Source organism: Macaca fascicularis, chromosome 7 (genome assembly GCF_037993035.2).
Source record: "Macaca fascicularis isolate 582-1 chromosome 7, T2T-MFA8v1.1".
NCBI classification, from domain to species: domain Eukaryota; kingdom Metazoa; phylum Chordata; class Mammalia; order Primates; family Cercopithecidae; genus Macaca; species Macaca fascicularis.
Genome location: NC_088381.1, coordinates 111,502,610 through 111,525,413, shown reverse-complemented (window position 1 = coordinate 111,525,413; position 22,804 = coordinate 111,502,610).

Sequence of the window (22,804 nt, the reverse complement as noted above, 5' to 3'; positions counted from 1 at the left end):
GATCCTCAGCTTACTCCAGATTCTTTAATCAATTGTGTTAAAGCAAAATGGTCTATTTTGGCTGGGCACGGTGGCTCACGCCTGTAATCCCAGCACTTTGGGAGGCCAAGGCGGGCAGATCACGAGGTCAGGAGACCAAGACCATCTTGGCTAACACGGTGAAACCCCGTCTCTACTAAAAATACAAAAAAATTAGCCGGGCATGGTGACAGGCGCCTGTAGTCCCAGCTACTGGAGAAGCTGAGGCAGGAGAATGGCGTAAACCCGGAGATCCGGCCACTGCACTCCAGCCTGGGCGACACAGCGAGACTCCGTCTCAAAAAAAAAAAAAGGAAGAAAAATGGTCTAATTTTTATTTAAACGAGTAATGCCTTAATTCTGCATAATGAACAAAATGAAAGAAAAAAAATAGGATGTAAACTCTGTCTTCAATCTTAACTTTTACTCTTGCACAATTTTTTACTTGCTGAATCAGGGCCAGGAGAACTTTGGAATGTCAGTACTAAGATTGTGTTACAACTCTTTTTGCACACCATCATAACTTACATTAAACAGTAGCTTCCTATGAATTTCAACATATATATAACTTTAATTTTTTATTTGAATAAATGTACTATTATACATTGATTTCTATTTATTTTTATGTTATAGATTCAAAATGGTTTTAGGAGTGAGATTGATGTGTGTACAGTATCACTGTCTGAAAAGATGAACTAAGATGTAGTTTTTGTCTGTTTTGTTATTTATTTTTTAAGTAATTACTTTAAATAAATATTTCACTTTTCAGGTCTGTTAGCCCATACCCCCCATAAGAAGCAATTTTATTAACTAGAATACAGTCTTTCTATGCAATTCATTCTTCCTTTAGTCTTACACACTATATTCATGTCACTCATTTCAGCGAGGTTGCTTCATCCATTTGTAAAATAATTAGGTTCATTTGTACAGTCTGCATTCCATTCTGTGATACCTCAACCTTGTAAGTAATTTTTTAATTGCATATATTGAATTTCAGTCTTTGTGCTACACTGTTTTATGAGTTTTTGACAAGTACAATGTTATCTGCCCATCATTACAGTAATACAGAGCGCTTCCACCACCCTAAAGCATCCTTATCCTAGACTTATTAAACACTCCCATTGCATAACCTTAGCAACAACTCATCCGTTTACCGTGTCTAGAGTTTTGACTTTCAGAATGTCAAATAAATGGAATCATATAGCATGTGGTTGTTTCAGACTTCCTTTTCCCACTTAGCATGTATTTTTAAGATTTATTCATGGCTTTTTGTAGCTTAACAAGCCATTCCTTTTGTATGAACGTACTACAGTTTCTTTATCCATTTACTTATTGAAGAATATCTTGTTTGCTTCCAGTTTTTGACATTTATAAATAAAACTGTTATAAACATCAGTGTGGAGACTTTTGTCTAGACATAAGTTTCAAATTATTTTGTTAAATACCTAGGAGTGTGATATGGTGAGACTATGTTTAGTTTTGCAAGAAGTTGCCGAATTATCTTCCAAAGTGGCTCTGCTATTTCACATTCTCACCAGCAGCAAATAAGAGTTGCTGTTAACAGGCATACCAGATTACATTTGATCTTGTCTGTTTTTTAATTAAATTTTCGCTATTCTAATAGATGTGCAGTGGTATCTCATTGCTGCTTTAATTTGCAATTTTCTAATGATGTATGATGTTGAACATATTTTCACATGCTAATTAGCTATCTACATGTCATCTTTGGAAGGTATCTGTTCAGGTCTAATGCCCTAAGGTTGTTTGTATTCTTATTGTTAAATTTTAAATGATCTTTGTATATTTTGGATACAAGTTCTCTAGAAAATCTGTGGTTTGAAAATATCTAGTCTGTGAATTATCTTTTCATTCTCTTAACTGTCTTTACAGTGTAAAAAATTTTAATTTAATGTTAGGTATATCCATTTTTATGGATCATGCATTTGGAATATCTACAATTCATCAACAAACCCAAGATCATGTAAATTTTTCTAAATCTTTTATCCTTCTTTATACATTTTAGATTCAGTTTGTAGATACCTACAAAACAGGTCACTGGGATTTTGAATGACATTGAGTTCTATTATTAATAAAATTGCAAATCGTTGACATCTTAAAAATATGGAGTCCTTCAATGCTTGAATATTGAGTAGTTCTCATTTTACTTAGAAATTGTTTTGTTACTTTCTTCTTCGTCTTGTAGGCTTCTGATTCTATAGTCTATTCATATGATTTTTTTAGGATTTATCCTCAGATTTTTATTTTGGGGGTGCTATATTTTATGGTATATTTAAAATTATAGTTTTCAATACAGTGTATATTAAAATACATTATTTTACTATATTGACTTCACATACTGTGAATTTGTTTACTGATTGTTAGTTCCAGATTTTTTTTGGTAGATTCTTTGGGGATTTTTGACATAAATAATCAACTATCTGCAAAATGTAGCACAGCAACTTTTCCTTTTCAATATGTTTAGTTTCTAGGACTTTAAGTATTAATTTGATTGGGGTAACGGGTGTAACAGAACATCCTTGCATTTTTTTTTTTTTCAAAATTGAGGAAAAATACTCTAGTTTCTCAACTCAAATTATAAGGGTTGCTGTAGGATTTGAGTAGATGTTCTTTATCAAGTTGAAAGTATTAACTGCTTACTTTGCCGAGAATGTTTATTATGAATGAGATTTTGTCAAATGCTTTTTCTGCCTCAATTAAAATGTTCGCTTGAATTTCTTTTTTAGCATATTAATATGCTTGATTATATTTATTTGTAAAGAATAAATGTTGAGACAGATTTTTCACAAGAGATCTTTCTGTATGTTGAGACAGATTGTATTGGTGGAATAGCGCTTACTTGGCTGTAGTGTATAGTACTTTCTATACAGTTTGTTTGTATTTACTTTGCTAAGTAGATCTTAGCTTTAATTTTCTGTATTTTTCTTTCCCTCTAGATTTTGGTGGCAGTTTACCCTGCAACCTCAGTTCTTAGATGGATCCAAGAAAAGTTATTGAATTTTACAGCTTTTTCTTGTTATAAATAAGGATGAAAGTGATGACTACCAAACACTCTATGTTGGAGTTAAAATCAGGAGCCCCCTGCTATCCCATCCGGTTAAAACAAAAACAAAAACAAAGCAAAACAAAACTGTATCTTAGTCCTCATGAAATAATAGTGATACCCTTCTGCAAAAAAAAAAAAAAGAAAGAAAGAAATAAAAAAAAAAAAATTCGCCAAAATAATTGCGCAGTAATTGTGACATTTCCATCTCCTAATTTTTCTTTCATGATTTACTTTTTATTTTTTATTATTTTTAGTTCATTTTTAAAATATTATTTCAATAGATTTGGGGGAACAGGGGGTTCTTTGTTACACAGACAGGTTCTTTAGTGGTGATTTCTCAGATTTTGGTGCACTCATCACCTGAGCAGTGTACAGTATACCAAGGTAATGTGTAGCCTCTTATCCCTCACCCCCTACCCACCCTTTCCTCCAAATCCACAAAGTCTGTTGTATCATTCTTATGCCCCTGCATCCTCACAGCTTAGCTCCCACTTTAAAGTGAGAACATACAATGTTTGGTTTTCCATCACTGAGTTATTTAACTTAGAATAATGGTCTCCAACTCCATCCAGATTGCTACTAATGTCATTATTTCCTTCCTTTTTATGGCTGAGTAATATTCCATGGTGTATGTATATATGTATATATTACACTTTCTTTATCCACTCGTTAATTGATGAGCATTTAGGCTCGCTCCATATATTTGCAATTGTGAATCGTGCTGCTATACGCATGCACTTGTGCAAGTGTCCTTTCCATATCATGACTTCTTTTCCTCTGATAGATGCCCAGTAGTGGGACTGCTGGATCAAATGGTAGATCTACTTTTAGTTCTTTAAGGAATCTCTATATTGTTTTCCATGGTGGTTGTACTAGCTTACATTCCCACCAACAGTGTAAAAGTGTTCCCTTTTCACCACATCCAAGTCAACATCTATTATTTTTTGATTTTTAAATTGTGGTCATTCTTGAAGGAGTAAAGTGATATCGCATTGTGGTTTTCATTTGTATTTCTTGGATAATTAGTGAACTTGAGCATCTTTTCATACGTTTGTTGGCCATTTGTATATCTTCTTTTGAGAATTGTCTGTTCATGCCCTTAGCCTGCCTTTTGATGGGATTGTTTTTTTTTTCTAGCTGATTTGTTTGAGTCCTTGTGGATTCTGGACATTAGTCCTTTGTTGAATGCATAATTTGCAAAATTTTTCTCCCACTCTGTGGGTTGTCTGTTTACTCTGCTGATGGTTTATTTTGCTGTGCAGACCTTTTTGTTTAATTACGCCTTATGTATTATCTTGTTTTTTGTTACATTTACTTTTGGGTTCTTGGTCATGAAGTCTTTGCCTAAGCTAATGTCTAGAAGGGTTTTTCCAAAGTTATCTTCTAGAATTTTTATGGTTTCATGTTTTAGATTTAAGTCTTTGATCCATCTTTAGTTGATTTTTGTATAAGATGTGAGATGAGGGTCCAGTTTCATTCTTCTACATGTGGCTTCCTGATTATTTCAGCACCAATTGTTAAACAGGGTGTCCTTCCCCACTTTATGTTTTCATTTTCTTTGTTGAAGATCATGTGACTATAAATATTTTGCTTTATTTCCTGGTTCTCTATTCTGTTTCATTGGCCTATGTGCCTATTTTTATACCAGTACCATGCTAGTCTGGTGACTATGGCTTTATAGTATAGTTTGAAGTTGGGTAATGCAATGCCTGTACATTTGTCCTTTTTGCTTAGTCTTGCTTTGACTATGTGGCTCTTTTTTGGTTCCATATGAATTTTAGGACTGTTTTTTTCTAGTTGATTGAAGAATGATGGGGCTATTTTGATGGGAATTGCGTTGAATTTGTAGATTACTTTGGCAATATGGTCATTTTCAAAATATCGGTTCTGTTCATCCTTGAGCATGGGATGTGTTTCTGTTTGTTTGTGTCATCTATGATTATTTTCAGCAGTGTTTTGTAGTTTTCCTTAGAGAGATCTTTCACCTCTTCAGTTAAGGATATTTCTAAGTATTTTATTTTATTTCACTTTTTTGCAGCTGTTGTAAAAGGGGTTGAGTTCTTGATTTGATTCTCAGCTTAATTGATGTTGGTATATAACAGGCCTACTGATTTGCATACATTAAAGTGTATACTGAAACTTTGTTGAATTAATTTACCAATTCCATAGCTTTTTGGATGAGTCATTAGTGTTTTCTGGGTATACAATCATGTCATCAGCAAACAGTGTCAGTTTGGTTTCCTCTTGACCGATTTGGATGCTCTTTATTTCTTTCTCTAGCCTGATTACTCTGGCTAGGACTTCCAGTACTCTGTTGAATAGAAGTAGTGAAAGGCAGCATGCTTCTCTTGTTACAATTCCCAGAGGGAATGATTTCAACTTTTCCTCATTCAGTATAATGTTGACAGTGGGTTTGTCATAGATGGCTTTTATTACCTTAAGTTATGTCCTTTCTATGCTGTTGCTGATGAGGGTATTAATCATAAAGAAATGCTGGATTTCATCCAATGAATGTTATGCATCTATTGAGATGTCCATATGATTTTTGTTTTTAATTATGTTTATGTGGTTTATCACATTTATTGACTTGCATGAGTTAAAACATCCCTGCATCCCTGTTATGAAACCCACTTGATCATGGTAGATAATTTTTTAAAAAATATACTTCTGGATTTCAGCATTAATATTTTGTTGAGGATTTTTAGATTTATGTTTATCAGGAATATTGATCTGTAGTTTTCTCTTTTTTGTTATGTCCTTCCTGGTTTGGGTATTAAGGTGATACTGGCTTCATATAATGATTTAGGAAGGACTCCCTCTTTATTTATCTTTTGGAATAGTTTCCATAGGATAGGTGCCAATTCTTCTTTGAATTTCTGATAGGATTCAGCTGTGAATCCATCTGGCCCTGGGCTTTTTTTTGATGGTAGTTATTTTCATTACAATTTCAATCCTGCTACTTGTTATTGGTCTGTTCAGAGTTCCTATTTCTTCCTGGTTTAATCAAGAGGGCTGTAAATTTCCCGGAATGTATTCATCTCTTCTAGGCTTCTAGTTCATGTGCCTAAAAGTGTTCATAGTAGCCTTGAATGATCTTTTGTATTTCTGTGGTATTGGATGTAATATCTCCCATTCTCTTTCTAATTGAGTTTATTTGGATTCTCTCTCTTCTTTTCTTGGTTAACCTCACTAATGTTCTATCAATTTTGTTTATCTTTTCAAAAAGCCAGCATTTTGTTTCATTTATCTTTTGTATAATTTTTTGTTTCAATTTCATTTAGTTCTGTTGTTATATTTGTTATTTATTTTCTTCTGCTGGATTTGGGTTTGATTTGTTCCCATTTCTCTAGTTTCTTGAAGTGTGAGCTTAGATTGTCTATTTGTGCTCTTTCAGACTTTTTGATGTAGGCATTTAGTTCTATGAACTTTTCTCTTAGCACTGCTTTTGCTGTATCCCAGTGGTTTTGATAGATTGTACTGCTACTATCATTCAGTTCAAATAATTGTTTTAATTTCCATCTTAATTTCATTGTTGACCCAAAGATCATTTAGAAGCAGATTATCTAATTTCCATGTATTTGTGTAATTCTGAGTGTTCCTTTAGAGGTTAATTATAAAATGTGTTTCTCTGTGGTCTAAGAAATTACTTGATATAATTTCAATTTTCTTAAGTTTATTGAGGATTATTTTGTGACCTATCATATGGCATATCTTGGTGAAAGTTCCATGTACTGATGAAAAGAATGTATATTCTGCAGTTGTTTGGTTCTGTACATATCTGTTAGGTTTATTTATTTTAGGGTATAATTTGAGTCCATTGTTTCTTTGTTGACTTTCTGTCTTGATTTCCTTTCTAATGCTATCCGTGGAGTTTTGAAGTCTCCCACTATTATTGTGTTGCCATCTATCTCATTTCTTAGGTCAAGTAGTAATTGTTTTATAAATTTGGGAGCTCCAGTCTTAGGTGCATATATATTTAGGATTGTGATTTTTTCCTGTTGGACTAATCCTTTTATCTTTACATAATGTCCCTCTTTGTCTTTTTTAACTATTGTTGCTGTAAAGTCTGTTTTGTCTGATATAAGAATAGCTGCTACTGCTTTCTTTTGGTTTCTATTTGCATGGAATGTCTTTTTCCACTCCTTTACCTTATGTTTATGTGAGTTCTTATGTGTTAAGGGCATCTTTTGAAGACAGTATGTACTTGGCTGGTGAATTTTTATCCATTCTGCCATTCTTTACCTTTTAAGTGGAGCATTTAGGCCATCTACATTCAACATTACTAATGAGATGTGATACTGTTCTATTCATCATGCTAGTTGTTGCCTGAATATCTTGTTGTTGTTTTTTTTTAATTGTGTTATTGTTTTATAGGCCATGTGAAATTTATGCTTTCAGAAGGTTCTATTTTAGTGTATTTTGAGGTTTTGTTTCAAGATTTAGAACTCCTTTTAGCAGTCCTGAGAGTAGAGGCCTGGTAGTCCAAATTCCCTCAGCATTTGTTTGTCTGAAAAGGGCTTTATCTTTCCTTCATTTATTATGCTTAGTTTTACTGGATGCAGAATTCTTGGCTGATAATTATTTTGTTTAAGGAAACAAAAGATAGAACCTCAATTCCTTCTTGCTTGCAGGTTTTCTGTGGGGAAATCTGCCAGTAATCTGATATATTTTCATCTATAGGTTACCTGAGATTCTTTCCTTTATCTTGCCTTCAGATAACCTGATGACTACATGTCTAGGTGATGATCATTTTTCAATCAATTTCCTAGATGTTCTTTGAGCTTATTGTATTTGGATGTCTAGATCTCTAGCAAGGCCATGGAGGTCTTCCTTTATTATTTCCTCAAAAGAGTTTTCCAATCTTTTAGATTTATCTTCTTCCTCAGAAACATCAATTATTCTTACGTTTGGTTGCTTAACATAACCCCAAGCTTCTTGGAAGTTTTGTTCATTTTTCTTAATTCTGTTTATGTTAGATTGGATTAATTTGGAAAGTCTTGTCTTTGAACTCTAAAATTCTTCCTTCTACTTGTCGATTCTGTTTTTGAGATTCTCCAGTGTATTTTACATTTCTCTAAGTGTGCCTTTCACTTCCAGAAGTTGGTGATTGTTTTCTATTGATGATATCTGTTTCTCTAGAGATCATTTTTGTCCATATCCTGTTTCTTTTTTAAAAAAATTTGTTTACATTGGATTTTGCTCTTTTCTGGAACCTCCTTGAGTAGCTTAATCATCAACCCGAATCATTTTTCTGGCAATTCAGATATTTCTTCTTGGTTTAGATCCATTGCTGGTGAGCTAGTGTGATCTTTTGGGGCCATTAAAGAATTTTTTTTGTCATATTACCAGAATTGTTTTTCTTGTTCCTTCTTCTTGGGGTAGACGATGTCAAAGGAAAGATCTGGGACTCAGGGCTGTTGTTTAGAATCTTTTGTCCCATGGGATGATCCTTTGATGTGGTGTTCTTTTCCTTCACCTAAAAAATGGGACTTTGTGGGAGCCAGACTACAGTGATTGTTATTGCTCTTCTGGGTCTAACCAGGAGTAGGATAGAAGGGTGCATATGTGACATTCAAAGACATTATTTCAAAACTAGGAGCTAAATTGTGTGATATCCTAAGAACATACTATAAGAAGCACTTATTGCTACTGTTTTTTAAAGAAGCCATTACAGTCACTGATAACAGAAAAACCCTGCTCCAAGAAAAAAGGAAACAGTAGCTAATTCCTTTGCTTGTAGCATCCTGACTACTCAGAGGTCCTGAGCCTGTCCACATGACAACTTCACTACCAGCATAACCAGCGTTTGAGAAAACCAGTGCATTAAACTAAACTACAACCAAGGACTCTCACAGAGTCTACTTCGCATTCCTCCTACCTCCACCGGAGCTGGTGCTGGTGTTCACAGCTGGGACTTTTCCTTCATTGAGTCTTTTCCTTCATTTTTAATCAGCCAGGCTCTACTTCAATCTCACTCTTAATCTATAATAATGAGATAGACGGTTTAAAACTTTTCTAATCACGACGAAAAAAGATGTTCACCTAAAAAGACATAGCAATGTGCATAGCATTTAGGTATCTGTTCAACATTTCTTTGTGGGAGGAATTACTAAATAATTATATCAGAACCAACAAAAAGTCTTGCTTATTTTTGTGTACATTTATTTTTAAATTGTAAGAGATATAGAGATGTGGCACTCAGCTTTCCCTTCAGGAAAGGTCTAGCTCTTGAGCTTCAAGGAGTTCCAGTAAATGATAATCTCAGGCTAATAGAACCTTTGGGGTCACCTCAGCTTTCCAAATAAGAATACGGACAGTCATTGTATTTCCTGAGTTGCAAGTAATGCACTTGCAACTATTTGTGTCTTTCATATTTAGTGTTCCCCCAAATCTCCAGGTTATTTCACTTGTATTTCCTTCATCTAAACTATTTTCAATCAGTAGAAAAAATCTATTGGCCACCTTAATTTTTTTCTTCTCAAAAAGTTATTTTTATATCACTTCATATTTTCACTACTTTTTTCAGTTTAGAATAGTTCCATATATACAGAAAAGTTGTGAAGACAGTGCAGAGAATTCTCATAATATCCCACAATTATTTTCACTATTTATATTACACAGTAGTATGGTAATTTGTCACAACTGAGGAACAAATTTTGATACATTACTTGATGTATGGAAGAAAAACCCGCTGGGTGCCATTCCCTACCACTCACTGAATTATGGGAGCAAAAAGCCACAACAAAAAGAACTGTATATAAGCATTATTGTCTAGTTCATAAACTTTTTTTCTATGAAGTACAGATTAATAATTCTGAAATCATTCTCTGTGAGAAAAAAATCTAAGTAAATGACTGGTGGATTTTAGGAGCTAAGTTTTCACTTTTGGAGTAGAAGGTACAGATATTTACATATAAAATATGTATAGATAAGGCACATATACTTCCTTGCTCTTTTTGTTGTGATGGCATAGACGCCAGTGATATCGCAAAAGCAACAAGCACATCTAGAGTCAAGAACTTGTTTTATAATATCATTTTTTATTACAACATAAGTGCAATACCTATAGTATGCAATCCCATAAGAGCAACCAGGAATTCTTGGGGAAATCACTGACTCTAGGACTCTAACTTCTAGGATAAATGATGAATTCTTAATTTCCATCAAGAGAAGGAAATTATCAAGGTAAACCTGGAACATCTTGCAGTGCCAAACAATATTGATTTAAAAAAAAATCAAAAACTTTGATGGAGATGTGTGAAAGAGAAACAGGAGCCAGTTGGATAACCTCCCAATGGCAATAGCTAAAACAATTTTAGACAAGAAAGAAAAAGAGAGAGACAGAAAGAAAGAATTATGAGATTACAGAAAGAAAGAATTATGAGATTATAGAAAGAAAAAAATCCTTGAATTATAGAAAGAAAGAATTATTGGATTATCAAAAGAGAAATAAATAAAGAAATGAATTATTGGGTTATAACCAAAAACAAAAATAAATATCTGTGGCACATACTGTTATATACATATGATTGAATAAACAAATCTCATGTAGAGATTCCAACTGATCCCCCACTCTTTAAGAGCGGGCTGTGCATGGTGATACCCTTCTAAAAATACAGTATGGAAAGTTGAAAAAAGAGTAACTTTATAATGGAGGTACTTAACAATCATTGCCTCAGCTAAGTGACCTTGGTTAATATAAATAGTAGTGTTGTATTGATAAGATATATTTGACATGATGGAAGAAATAGTACTTTATGTCACTATCTGTAGTTTTCTTCCTCAAAAACCTATAACCCCACTATAATCAAAGAAATCATCAGACACTAGTTATGAGACATTCTTCAAAATATCTGACTAGAACCTCCCTTCCCCAACGCCATCAAGATTGTCAAAAACAAGAGAGGTCTGGGAAACTGCCTCATCCAAGAGGACCCTATGGAGACATGATCACAAAATGTAAAACAGGAAAAGATGCTGAAAAAGAAAAATAATATTAGATTAAAATTAATTGTATCTGAATAAATTATGGAATGTATTTAATAAAATTTTAGCAGTATTTATAATAATGTACTGAAATTAACATCAATATTAGTGTTTAATATCAATGATACATCAAGTAATGTATCAAAATTTGTTCCTCAGTTGTGACAAATTACCATACTACTGTGTAATATAAATAGTGAAAATAATTGTGGGATATTATGAGAATTCTCAGTACTGTCTTCACAACTTTTCTGTATATATGGAACTATTCTAAATTGAAAAAAGTAGTGAAAATATGAAGTGGTATAAAAATAACTTTTTGAGAAGAAAAAAAATAAGGTGGCCAATAGATTTTTTCTACTGATTGAAAATAGTTTAGATGAGGGAAATACAAGTGAAATAACCTGGAGATTTGGGGGCACACCAGAAATATGCAAGACACAAATAGTTGCAAGTGCTTTATCTGTAACTTAGGAAATACATTAATTGTCCCTATTCTTATTTGGAAAGCTGAGGTGACCCCAAAGGTTCTATTAGCCTGAGAATATCAGTTACTGGTACTCCCTGCAGCTCAGGAGCTGGACCTTTCCTGAAGGGGAAGCTGAGTGCCACATCTCTGTATCTCTTACAATTTAAAAATAAATGTACACAAAAATAAGCAAGACTTTTTGTTGGTTCTGATACAATTGTTTTATTACTATGCAAAATGAAACTGATAAAATCTTTTTACAGTATCCCAAGGGAGTGATCTCTGTTTGAAACCATGTGTTTCCTTTCTTCTTAATTTGTCCACATCTGCCAATTATTGTATACATCCTACTTTTTATTGTATTATATTAGCTGATGCTGGAATTTTTCTTCCTTTGGTTAAGATTATTTCTATTTATATAGTATACTTGATTAACACCTGCAATTGCTACATATCTATTAAGTATTAAATTTTTCATGCAGTATTACCAAAAAGTATGTTTCCACCAAAAATATTCACACAATGCTGATTGTTTTTAATTTCAAAATCTGTCTTCCTCTGAATTACCTTTTTTCTTTGATCCCTGTCTGTCTTTCCCCCTTTACTGAATTTGAAAAGCAGAATCTTCCAGAACTTATTTTTATTAAAAATGTATATTTCTTAACACATATCTCCACAAACTAATAATAAAGAGAAATTCTTAGGTATGGGCAATTTCAAATTTTACGATTTAGTAATAACCTCAAGTAGTACAAGTACATTGTGATACTTTAATAGTTTTGTGACGGTGATTGTGGATAGCTGCTTATAAATTTCTCAAAATAAATTATTGAGTGATGATAAATTAATGCATTAACAACTTCCAAATGATTGAATGAAAGGCAATTTAAGTTGCATTATCTTAGGTATAAAAGCTACCCACAATATATATAGGAATATATTCAAATGTTCTGCAGTGAAATAAACATTTTAAAATACTTTATTTTAACAACATTTACAAGCTAAAATAAAGTTAAATATGAAAAACAAAGCTAGGAGGCTCAGCAATCAGGCGCTTTAAAAATAATATATTAGTTTATTATTTTTAATTAAGTAAGCATATTCAACTATTAAAATAAATGTCATTCAGAGACAGTATTGGAGTTAACTATTGTTCCAGAAAAAAAAAAAAAATAAAACTAAATTTGAAAATTATGGAGAAGCAGACTTAGGTTCAATTTAAGTGATGTACCTAAACTTCTAGACACTGTACTTGTATCATAATAGGTTCTTGATTACTGAAAATTTTCTGGTAGTAAATAGGTGACCCTCTTACTATAGTGAATATCTCTATACTGACTCATGAATTAGGCTATGAGTCCTGTATTATGATCCCTTTCAACTAAAATATTCTATCACTAGATTTTTTTATAAATATCTAATTGTATCATTATAAATCAATAGTTGTATTACTCACATAATTCTTTTCCAGATGTAACTCTCAGAGATTGTTTGACCAAGCAACGAATATTATTTTCTTCATAAAACATTACCTAAAAATCATTTACTTCAAATAAATTTGCTGTTCATGAAATATGTTAGAAAGATCATTTGTATTATTATATAAAAATGCTTTATTCTTTTTGCTAAAAAATTGACAATATTATGAGTCAGTGAGGTTATACTTTTTATTGTTTTCTGCTGTATTTCCTTTCTGTACAAATGAACTATAAACTAAAGATGATTTCTATGTAAAAAAGGTCTATATAAAATCGTGCCTCATATAATACATTAGCAACTTACATTTCACCTGTTTGGAACTGAAATAATATTAAAATGTATATTTACTTTCTAATGACTATATGAGAAATACTAAAATTTCAGCAGCATTGTATGTGGTAAGCTTTTTCTTTTAATTCCTAAAAGTAATATGGGTATAAAAGGTCTAACAGTTTCACTTTATCACTTCATATCAATTGTGTTAAAATTAATACCAATTATCCTGAACTCCCACCCGAAAGTTATAGTTTTCACCTTTCTTTTTCTCAAACAAATTTGTACTGTAACAAAACGCACATGTAATTAGGTTACTTTTTCATATTGCTAGCATATTGTGTAATTTATTTTATAGTGTTTCAGAGTATTTTAGAGAACTTTGACCTTGGAGCCTATTACAGTATAGTCATGAATTTAATGATGGCATTCTCTCACCTATCCCCCTCCCGCCATTTTCCTTCCCTCCCTCCCTCCCTCCCTCCCTCCCTTCCTTCCTTCCTTCCTTCCTTCCTTCCTTCCTTCCTTCCTTCCTTCCTTCCTTCCTTCCTTCCTTCCTTCCTTCTTCTTTCCTCCTTCCTCCCTCCCTTCTTTTCTCTTCTCTTCTCTTCTTTTTTTTCTCCCTCCCTCCCTTCCTCCGTCCCTCCCTCCCTTCTTCCGACCCTCCCTCCTTTCCTCCCTCTCTTCCTTCCTCCCTCCCTCCCTCCCTCTCTCTTTCTCTCTTTCTTTCCTTTTGACAGAGTCTTGCTCTGTCACTAAGGCTGAAGTACAGTGGCACGAACTCGGTTCACTGAAACCTACACCTCCCAGGTTCAAGCAATTCTCCTGCCTCAGCCTCCTGAGTAGCTGGGATTACAGGCCTATGCCACCATGCCCAGCTAATTTCTTTTTCTATTTTTAGTAGAGAGGAGATTTCACCATGTTGGTCAGACTGGTTTGGAACTCCAGACCTCGTGATCCACCCGCCTCGGCCTCCCAAAGTGCTGGGATTACAGGCATGAGCCACCGCAGCTAGCTTCCTTCCTTCCTTTTCTTCTTTTCCTTCCTTTTCTTTCTTTTTTTCTTTCTCTTTCTTTCTTTCTTTCTTTTCTTTTTCTTTCTTTTACTTTTTTCTCTCTTTTTTTCTCTTTCTCTTTCTCTCCTTCCTTCCTTCCTTCCTCCCTTCCTCCCTCCCTCCTTCTCTCTCTCTTTCTCTATTTCTCTCTTCTTTCTTTCTTTTTCTCTCTCTCCCTTCCTTCCTTCCTTCATTCCTCTCTCTCTGTCTCTTCTTCTCTTCCTTCCTTCCTTCCTTCCTTTCTTCCTCTCGCTCTTCCTTTCTTCCTTCATTACTCTCTCTCTCTTCCTGCCTCTCCTTCTCTCTCTCTTTCTCTCTTTCTTTTCTTTCTTTCCTTTAGACAAACATTGAGAATATCATATTAGGACATGTTTCTTTCTTCTTTGGGTGCTAATAGGTCAAAAGACAAATCCAATAATGAAAAGTAAGTGTAAATTTGCTTTCTTACAGGCTCATAAACTGTTTTTTTTTTTTTTTTTGAATGGAAGCATTTGACAACATAACAGCCTTCTCAGTGAAATTTTAGACACTATTAGAACATTTTTCTTTCTCTATTGGGCTGTAATAGGCTAACAGAGATATCTAGCAATAAAAGGCAAATGTAAGCATACTTTCTTAAAAATGCATCATAAATGAAAATGTATTGATGTGGAAAGTTGGAGAACCTTAAGTTAAATAAACAAGTTTATTATTTTTTTTTTTTTTGGTAACTTTCTGCAATACATACATTTACTTATAATAATAATAGAATGATATAACAATAAAAAATGCATTATAAATTGTTTTGTTTCAGTGAATGAGAGTTTATCAAAGAAAGGCCTTTGTAGGCAAACATTGTGAATTTGTTATTACAATATGTTTCTTTCTCCATCAGTTTGTATTATGCCAGTTTACATATACATCTCTGAAAGGCAAATGTAAGCCTGTTTGGTTTTTTTTTAAATTTATTTTTATTTTATTTTAGATTCAGTGGGTACATATGCATGTGTGTTACACAGGTATATTATGTACTTGTGGGAATTGGGTTTCTAGTGTATCCTTTACCCAAATAGTGAACACTGTATCTGTTAGGTAATTTTTCAACTCCCAACCTGCTTCTACTCTCCCCTATTTTGGAGTCCCCAGTGTCTATTATTTCCATCTTTATTTCGATGTGCTAATTGTTTAGCTATGACTTACAAGTAAGAACATGTGGTATTCGGTTTTCTGGAAATTAGCTTTATGGGATGAAATTGCCTTTCAATAGCGATTGACTTTATTTCTATTTAAAAAGGCTTAGTATCATCATCCCTCATGTTTTCAACTAGATAAAATATTTAACATATAAAAATTTATTTTCTAGACATGTCTGTGAACTGATTGATCTATATAGGTAATGTAACATTTCATCCTATCATTTAGTATAGGTGTAACAAATAAAACCATTCACTAGCCCCTGCATTAGTTGTTTACAGAGTATATCACCTATAACACTTTCTCATGTTCTCCTAGTTGTTCAACTATAGCCAATTAGATGGTACTCTTGTTCATTTTGTGGAGCTCAATTGAGCCTATATTTCATTTCTATTGATTTCAGTCTCTGAATTTGTTGTTGAAGAACACACATAAATATACCCAATATACAACAAAACTTTAAAACTTGCACACATTTTCTAGTTATTGTAGAATGCAATTACATTAAATTACAATTACGTGAAAGTTTTACTGAAATAAAAAAAAATTGAGCAAAGATGTAACAAAGTATATAGTGGTTTATAATTTGTAATGACAATTTGATTTACATTTTTTCATCTCTGATTAAATTCTGTTGTATAACAGTACAATTTACATTTTCTTTTTGAAATTCTTCTCTCCTTGTCATGTATAAGTAAGACAATGACTTGATTCACTTAGCTGTTTTTCTAAAATCACTACTTTGTGCTTGTCTATGGGATTTATATTTTTCTCACAGCCAAATCAGTTGATTCTTATAAAATGCAAGACAGTTTTAAAAAGAATATTTGAATAGACTTTATTGATAATTAATTCACTATTGCTTTTATTCCTTAACTCTATATAAAAGAAATTAGAAACATTTGTATTACATCTACATTCTTTTATGTGCATTTATCCATGTTACATACACAAATTGAATGAACATTTTGAAATGTATAGCAAATTCCAAAGGAGTTACATGTATGCCATCATCCACTTGCATACATATCCTATTTAAAAGTATGTTAAACATACATAGACCAATTCTTTTTATGACTCTAAATAGTACAGGCCCAAATATTTCCATTTATACTGAGCACTAATTGTTAAATTTATGCACTCTTATGCAACCAGGCGCATTTTTGAGAACCTCTTGGTGCTTCAGATTAGATAAAGATGGGATGAGTTCCCACCATTAATTTCACTCTTCCATTTGGAAGGCAGACTATTATGGATTCTAAAATATTAGATACTTTCAATTTCTCTTATGAAAAGAAGTGAAATAACCTAGAAGAATATGACTGAAATTACTAAAAAAAAAAATCAGTGAAACCTATTTTGATATAGAATGTGAGAAGCTGTGACATAGCAAAAAAGGTGCTGAAAGCTCTCTTAATCCATCTTAGGGAGATCTGTTCTTTGCTGTGCAGGCCAAGAAGAATGGCAATTCTTTCACAACTTGAGGAAGATTATTTTACTACTCTTCTTATCATCCTTCTGCTTGAAAGCACATAATTAAAACTAATGTAAAATTGAAAGCAACTCACTTCCCTCACAAGTGAGAATCGTGTTGATTAAACGAATAAGACTTTGAAGTAAAACAGGAAAACTCCTGGTAAAACTTGCAATGTTTTAATTTTCTATTCAGAATTCCAAAATCTTCTAATAGCAGATTCTATGCTATTTAAAACTTGTCAGCACTGAAGTTATTCTGACAAAATTACAGTAAGTGTCAGTGAAGGAGAATTTTAATAAGTAAAATAGTTTCTGAGTTAAGCATAATTTCATCCCCTCCAGAATTCAACATCTGCTTAAGCAGCACATTACTCTGTCTCAAAATGAAGAAGAGTCGTATTTTTCCAAAGGTAACAATTAAGCTAGTTCAGTATTAAAGATTTTTAGAGCATCTGGTTAGGATTTACCTAAGATCAACAAAGTTTAACCTAATCAAAATAGTATAAATGACTGGCTCAGATGCTCTTGGAATATGCTGATAATATTAATAATGGCTCATTGATATCTTTAATTTTGATGATAGATAATTCTTAATAACTCCATATTTAATTTCTTAATTGAATCTATACAGGGGAAATATTTGTATTAATTAGAGAAAATATATAATTTAAATATGTATTCACATGTCTAAATTCATCAGACTTTAGAATCAATATTTTAATAGGGAAAAATTATTTGATTACCAGAAAGCATTTAGAATATTTAGTAGACTAAACATAGAATATTGGCAGTCTCTTATTTTCTTTTTGCATTCATTTACCACTACTACTTGAGTAAGACTTTTGCATTTGCTGTCTACTGCTGCGTAACAAATTACCCACAACTAGCAACTTAAACAATTACACATTTACTATTTCACAATTTCTGAGGGTAAGGTACTTGGAAATGACTTAGCTGGGTGGTTCTATCTCAGGTTCTTTTGTAAGGATGCAATAAAGATGTTAACTGGAGCTGCAGTCAATTGAGGTCTGGACTAGACTGTAGAATCCTTCTCTAGAAGGTTTTCACAAAGCTAAGAGGAAGACAGAGTTCCTCGCTGGCTCTTGACACACAGTGACATTTTCACATTACACAGGCCTTTCCTAAAGGCTGCTTGAGTATCCTCATGATATCCCGCAGCGAGTGATTCCTTAGAGCACCAAGTAGCCACAGTGCCTTGGATTACCTGGTCTCAGAATCACACATTGTCATTTTTGCAATGTTCTATTGGTTATATAGGTCAACCATATTTGATATGGGAAGGGATTGCATAGAAAGAGGAATAGGTTCATTATTTATTACAAGGTTCATGAGGGTACATAGCTACACAGAATCTTTAGCTTTAAAGTAATATCAAGAAAAGTTGAAAATATTCTAAATTATTTCTATTTTATGGCCATGTACTTTTTTCAGAAGCTACTCTATTGGAGAAGCTGTTGCAATTGGCTTTTAAAGAATTAAAAAAATTCTCTTTCAAAAGTGCATTCTCGTTTTTCCCAATAAAAGAAGTTCATTAGGCCAAGGGAATTATTTTACATGATTTATTCATTTTCTTCTTTGTGATGAATGTTTTTATCCACTATTTCTCATATGCCCTACTCTTCTAGCATTTGAATAATTTCCATTTTTTCAGACCCACATCTGTCTTACTTACTGACAATGAGAGCAGCAAATACTCTAACCTACTCTAACAATTTTAACCAACAATTTAGACACATGACATGTTTTTCTATCATTAGTTAATGGCTTTATGTTTGCAAGCTGCTTTTTCTCAAGAAGAATATCATTTTCTTGAACGGACAAAATTGTATACTCTTTTTACTCCTTATTATATCACTTGAGATAATCCTGAACAGAGTACAAGTACAAAATAATTATTATGCAGTTGAATTATCTATACAAAGGTAAATGCTGATAGCATCTCACATAATACTCTGTTTCGGAAGTGCCATTTATCTGACCCTTGAGGGAAAGAGAAACCCTTCAGATGAGTAAATCCTGACGCTATCACTCTTCATCTGATTTTAGCCTACATTATGCCATTATCTGCCATTAACTGATAATGATTTTCCTGAAAAACATCATTTTATGTTGATCACAATATCTTAGAAAACTAAAGTTCTAGAATATATTTTATAAAACTATTCCCCAGTCAGTGTTACTTTCTTTTTGAAAGTTTTTGTTTGTTTGTTTGTTTGTTTTTTTTAACTTTAAACTATTTTAAATAAATCTTCTTCCTGGGGATTTTTTTTTTCTTATAAATCAATTATAATTGACAGCACATTTCAAATTCACTTTTACTTTAACAAATTACTGTACCAAATTTCCTTCAGGCTGAACTTTGATTATTAATTAACACACATATCATGTAGCTAAAGGAGGATAGGCACTTTATGGCAAGGTGTTTTTTTTTTTGTTTTTTTTTTTTTTTTTTTTTTTTTTAATTAAGTGTAACAGCTTATTCATCTCCAGTGACTTTGAGGTTACCTTTTAAAACTCATCTTTAACTTCTTCTTTATTTTTCATTATTGTGGAACATAAACTTCTGTGATTTCAGCTGACTAGTGATAACTATTATTGTCACTCACACTCCAGTAACAGTGCCTGATTCCAAAAAGGAAGTTTTTCTTTATTTGATTATCTCATGCCCTTTATTAAACTCAGGGCTTGATCATCAAGTATATTAAAGTTTACAATGCTCCATAATCGATTTTTTTGAATTACAAGAAGTGAGTCTTTGGAGCCACTTGTTGGATAAGATAGACTACATGAATTGAATATATACTTCAGGAGTTTAGGAAGCTTCTATTAATTTATCAGTATTATGTATTCTACTATGCCAGTTTGCACTCCAAAAGATATTCTCATATTTTTTTACTTGTTTGTTTCCAGGTTTTGTGTTGGTTTTGTTTGTTTGTTTTGTTTTTGTTTTTAACTAGAATTACACAGCTTGATTCACAGTCTCACTTATCCTACAATGTTGTCCTCTTCCTCCTGGCGTTCCCCTTCCTATCATGATTCATGAAGACAACTGAATTCTAAGTCTTATCCACAAAATCAGTCACTCTTACTCCCACCTTTGAGCTTGGTATTAACTGTTAATACATTAAAGGTATTAACTGTTAATGCTTAATACCTTTACAGTGTTTCAAAGTGCAAAATTAAAAAAAAAATTCTTCCTACCACCCATATAGTGGTAGGATCAGACTAGAATATTTTATACAAAACCTGGGCTTACATTTCAAACTAGATGATATTTAAGTCTAAATTCTCACAGGAAGGTTTGACTCTGCTGGATTCCAGTGTCAACCACATTGTAGATATAAATTTATAGTCACGACTGTTAGCCTGTCTCTTAGGAGCAAGTCCATGGGTTTTATTTCTTTTATCTTTATATCTTGATTTTATATCAGGGGACTCATTTTATCTACTGAGCTTTGTCGTTCACCCTCAGGTGTTTAAACAGATGCAAATTTCAGGAGAAAGGTAATGAGGTTTTTGTCCTTGCCATGTAGGAAGGCATCTTGGCTCTTCATAAATTCTCCCTCTCCTCTCCTCCCCTCCCCTCCCCTCCCCTCCTCTCCCCTCCCCTTCAACAATCCTTAAGTACATCATTATGTTTTTCATGCAGAGACAAAAAATAAGTCCCTCCTCAGTGTACAAATCAACACATATTTTAAAATATACATATTAATGTGTACTTGTATCAGCATGCATTCATACATATATATTTTATGTATATGAAATATCATTTTATGTTTTATTAAAATTTCCCAGTACGAACTAGAAACATACATTAAACTACAATTGCCAACAGGAATACCTAAAGAGCAGATAAAAGCAAGAGTTTTACTTTCCATGTTGTGGACTGATAGCAGTTTTTAGATACAAACACTATATTTATAGCTAGAAACAAAAATCACAATGACAAAGAAACAATGTGTGTAATTGTATAGTTTAAGAGATAAAGATACCTCATGGACTCTCCTAGAACTTGAAATATGACCATTCTGAATCATGCTCTTTGTAAAATGGTAAAATATTAAATCAAGTTCCTATAAGAATAAATTATCCTGTAATTTAGCTCTGCTGTGATTAGTTTGCCTTCCCATGTCTTTGTTACGAGTTTACTGACAGATAGAAAAAACCTGTTACTTTTGCTATCATGGATTTCAGATCATTTTGCTTCAGGGAGTTGCTTACTGATGCCATTTTCAATTTACAATTTGGAAGTGGCCTTATGCATCACTTGAAATACAGCAGATTTTCATCTTTAAGTTTATCTTCCATATAACAAAATCTAAAGCCCTGTTGTTGACTCCCAGGTATCATTTTAAAACCCACACTTTCTGGATTAACATTTCCTACACATATGTAAAATATAATAATTATATCTCTCAGTAATCAGACTGCTACAGATGTATGTTTTTATGAACTAACCACTTATATTTAAACCAACACATTTAATAATTACTGAATAACCTGATGTCTATAATATTCTATCCCTGTTAGGTGATAAGTAAGTTTAATAGTCATAAAATAATATTTAAGGGAATGATATAATTATCACATAAAGATGCAGAGCAGTAAAACACACTGATAAAGTAAATTATAAGAGATATTATAAATTACTTCCTGATTATACTACAGAAAATTTGGTGGACTGATGGGTACATAATCTTATAAAATCATGGACAGCCTTTAAATAGAAATGACACCTCATAGCTTGTCTAGCTAATCCTGTCATTGCAATGGTTCAGATAAATCATCATTTATAAATCTTTTCAATATTTGATTGCTTGAACATTCTGAATATGGAAAAGGATAAAGTTAATGAAACTGGATTTGTGCTGATATATTTGTGAACATGGAGAGTGTCTACTCCCTTATCCTGTTTATTGGAGGACTTCCTTTTAAGGAATAATGGCTCTTAAAAGGGATGAAGAAGTGATGCCACCTAAAAGGGATGAGAAAGCAATGTGGACTCACAATTCTTAGTTACACCCATGCTAGTCACTCTAATAGTGGCCAAGAAAGTCTCCAAGGATTAACATCAGTTTAGAGCCAAAACCGAATCTAATAGTAGTTCTCTTTATTTTAATTGAAAATAATGTATATTTTATGCTGCTGATTTGCGGGTTTTTTCAATAATTCATCTTAATGAGATATAAATATGGTAAGATATGTAGATAATTTTATAGTTCAATGGGTTTTGAAAAATTAATAAGGCCATATAATCACACCCTTATCAAAATGTAGAATTTTTATTGTTTCCTTATGCAGCTTCCAGTCAAGTTTCCATACTTCCTGCTCTCAGATATTTTTTCTATCATCATAGATTTCTATTGTCTAATCCAGAACTTCTTCTAAATAGAATCATACAGTCTATGTTGTTCTATTTTTTCACCAAAATGACTCTCAGCAAAATCCTGGCATCTGTATATTTACATGGATCAATACTTTCTTCTTTTCTGTTCCTGAGTAAAATTTTATTTTATAAATATGTCATAGTTTGTTTATCAGTTTCCCTGATGATGAATAGCTATTGCTGGATATTTCCAGATTTTGCTTGTTACAAATAAAGCTACTATGAAAATTCTTGTCTAAGGCTTTTTGTGGTCATGTTTTTATTTATCTTTGATAAATAAGTAGCAGTACAACTCATGTATCATAGTTTGAAAAAAGTATCAAACTGATTTTCAAAGTAGATATAGGCTTTTATCAGCAGTTTATGAGTGTTTCAATTGCTCTACAAACACCATTTAGTGTTGTC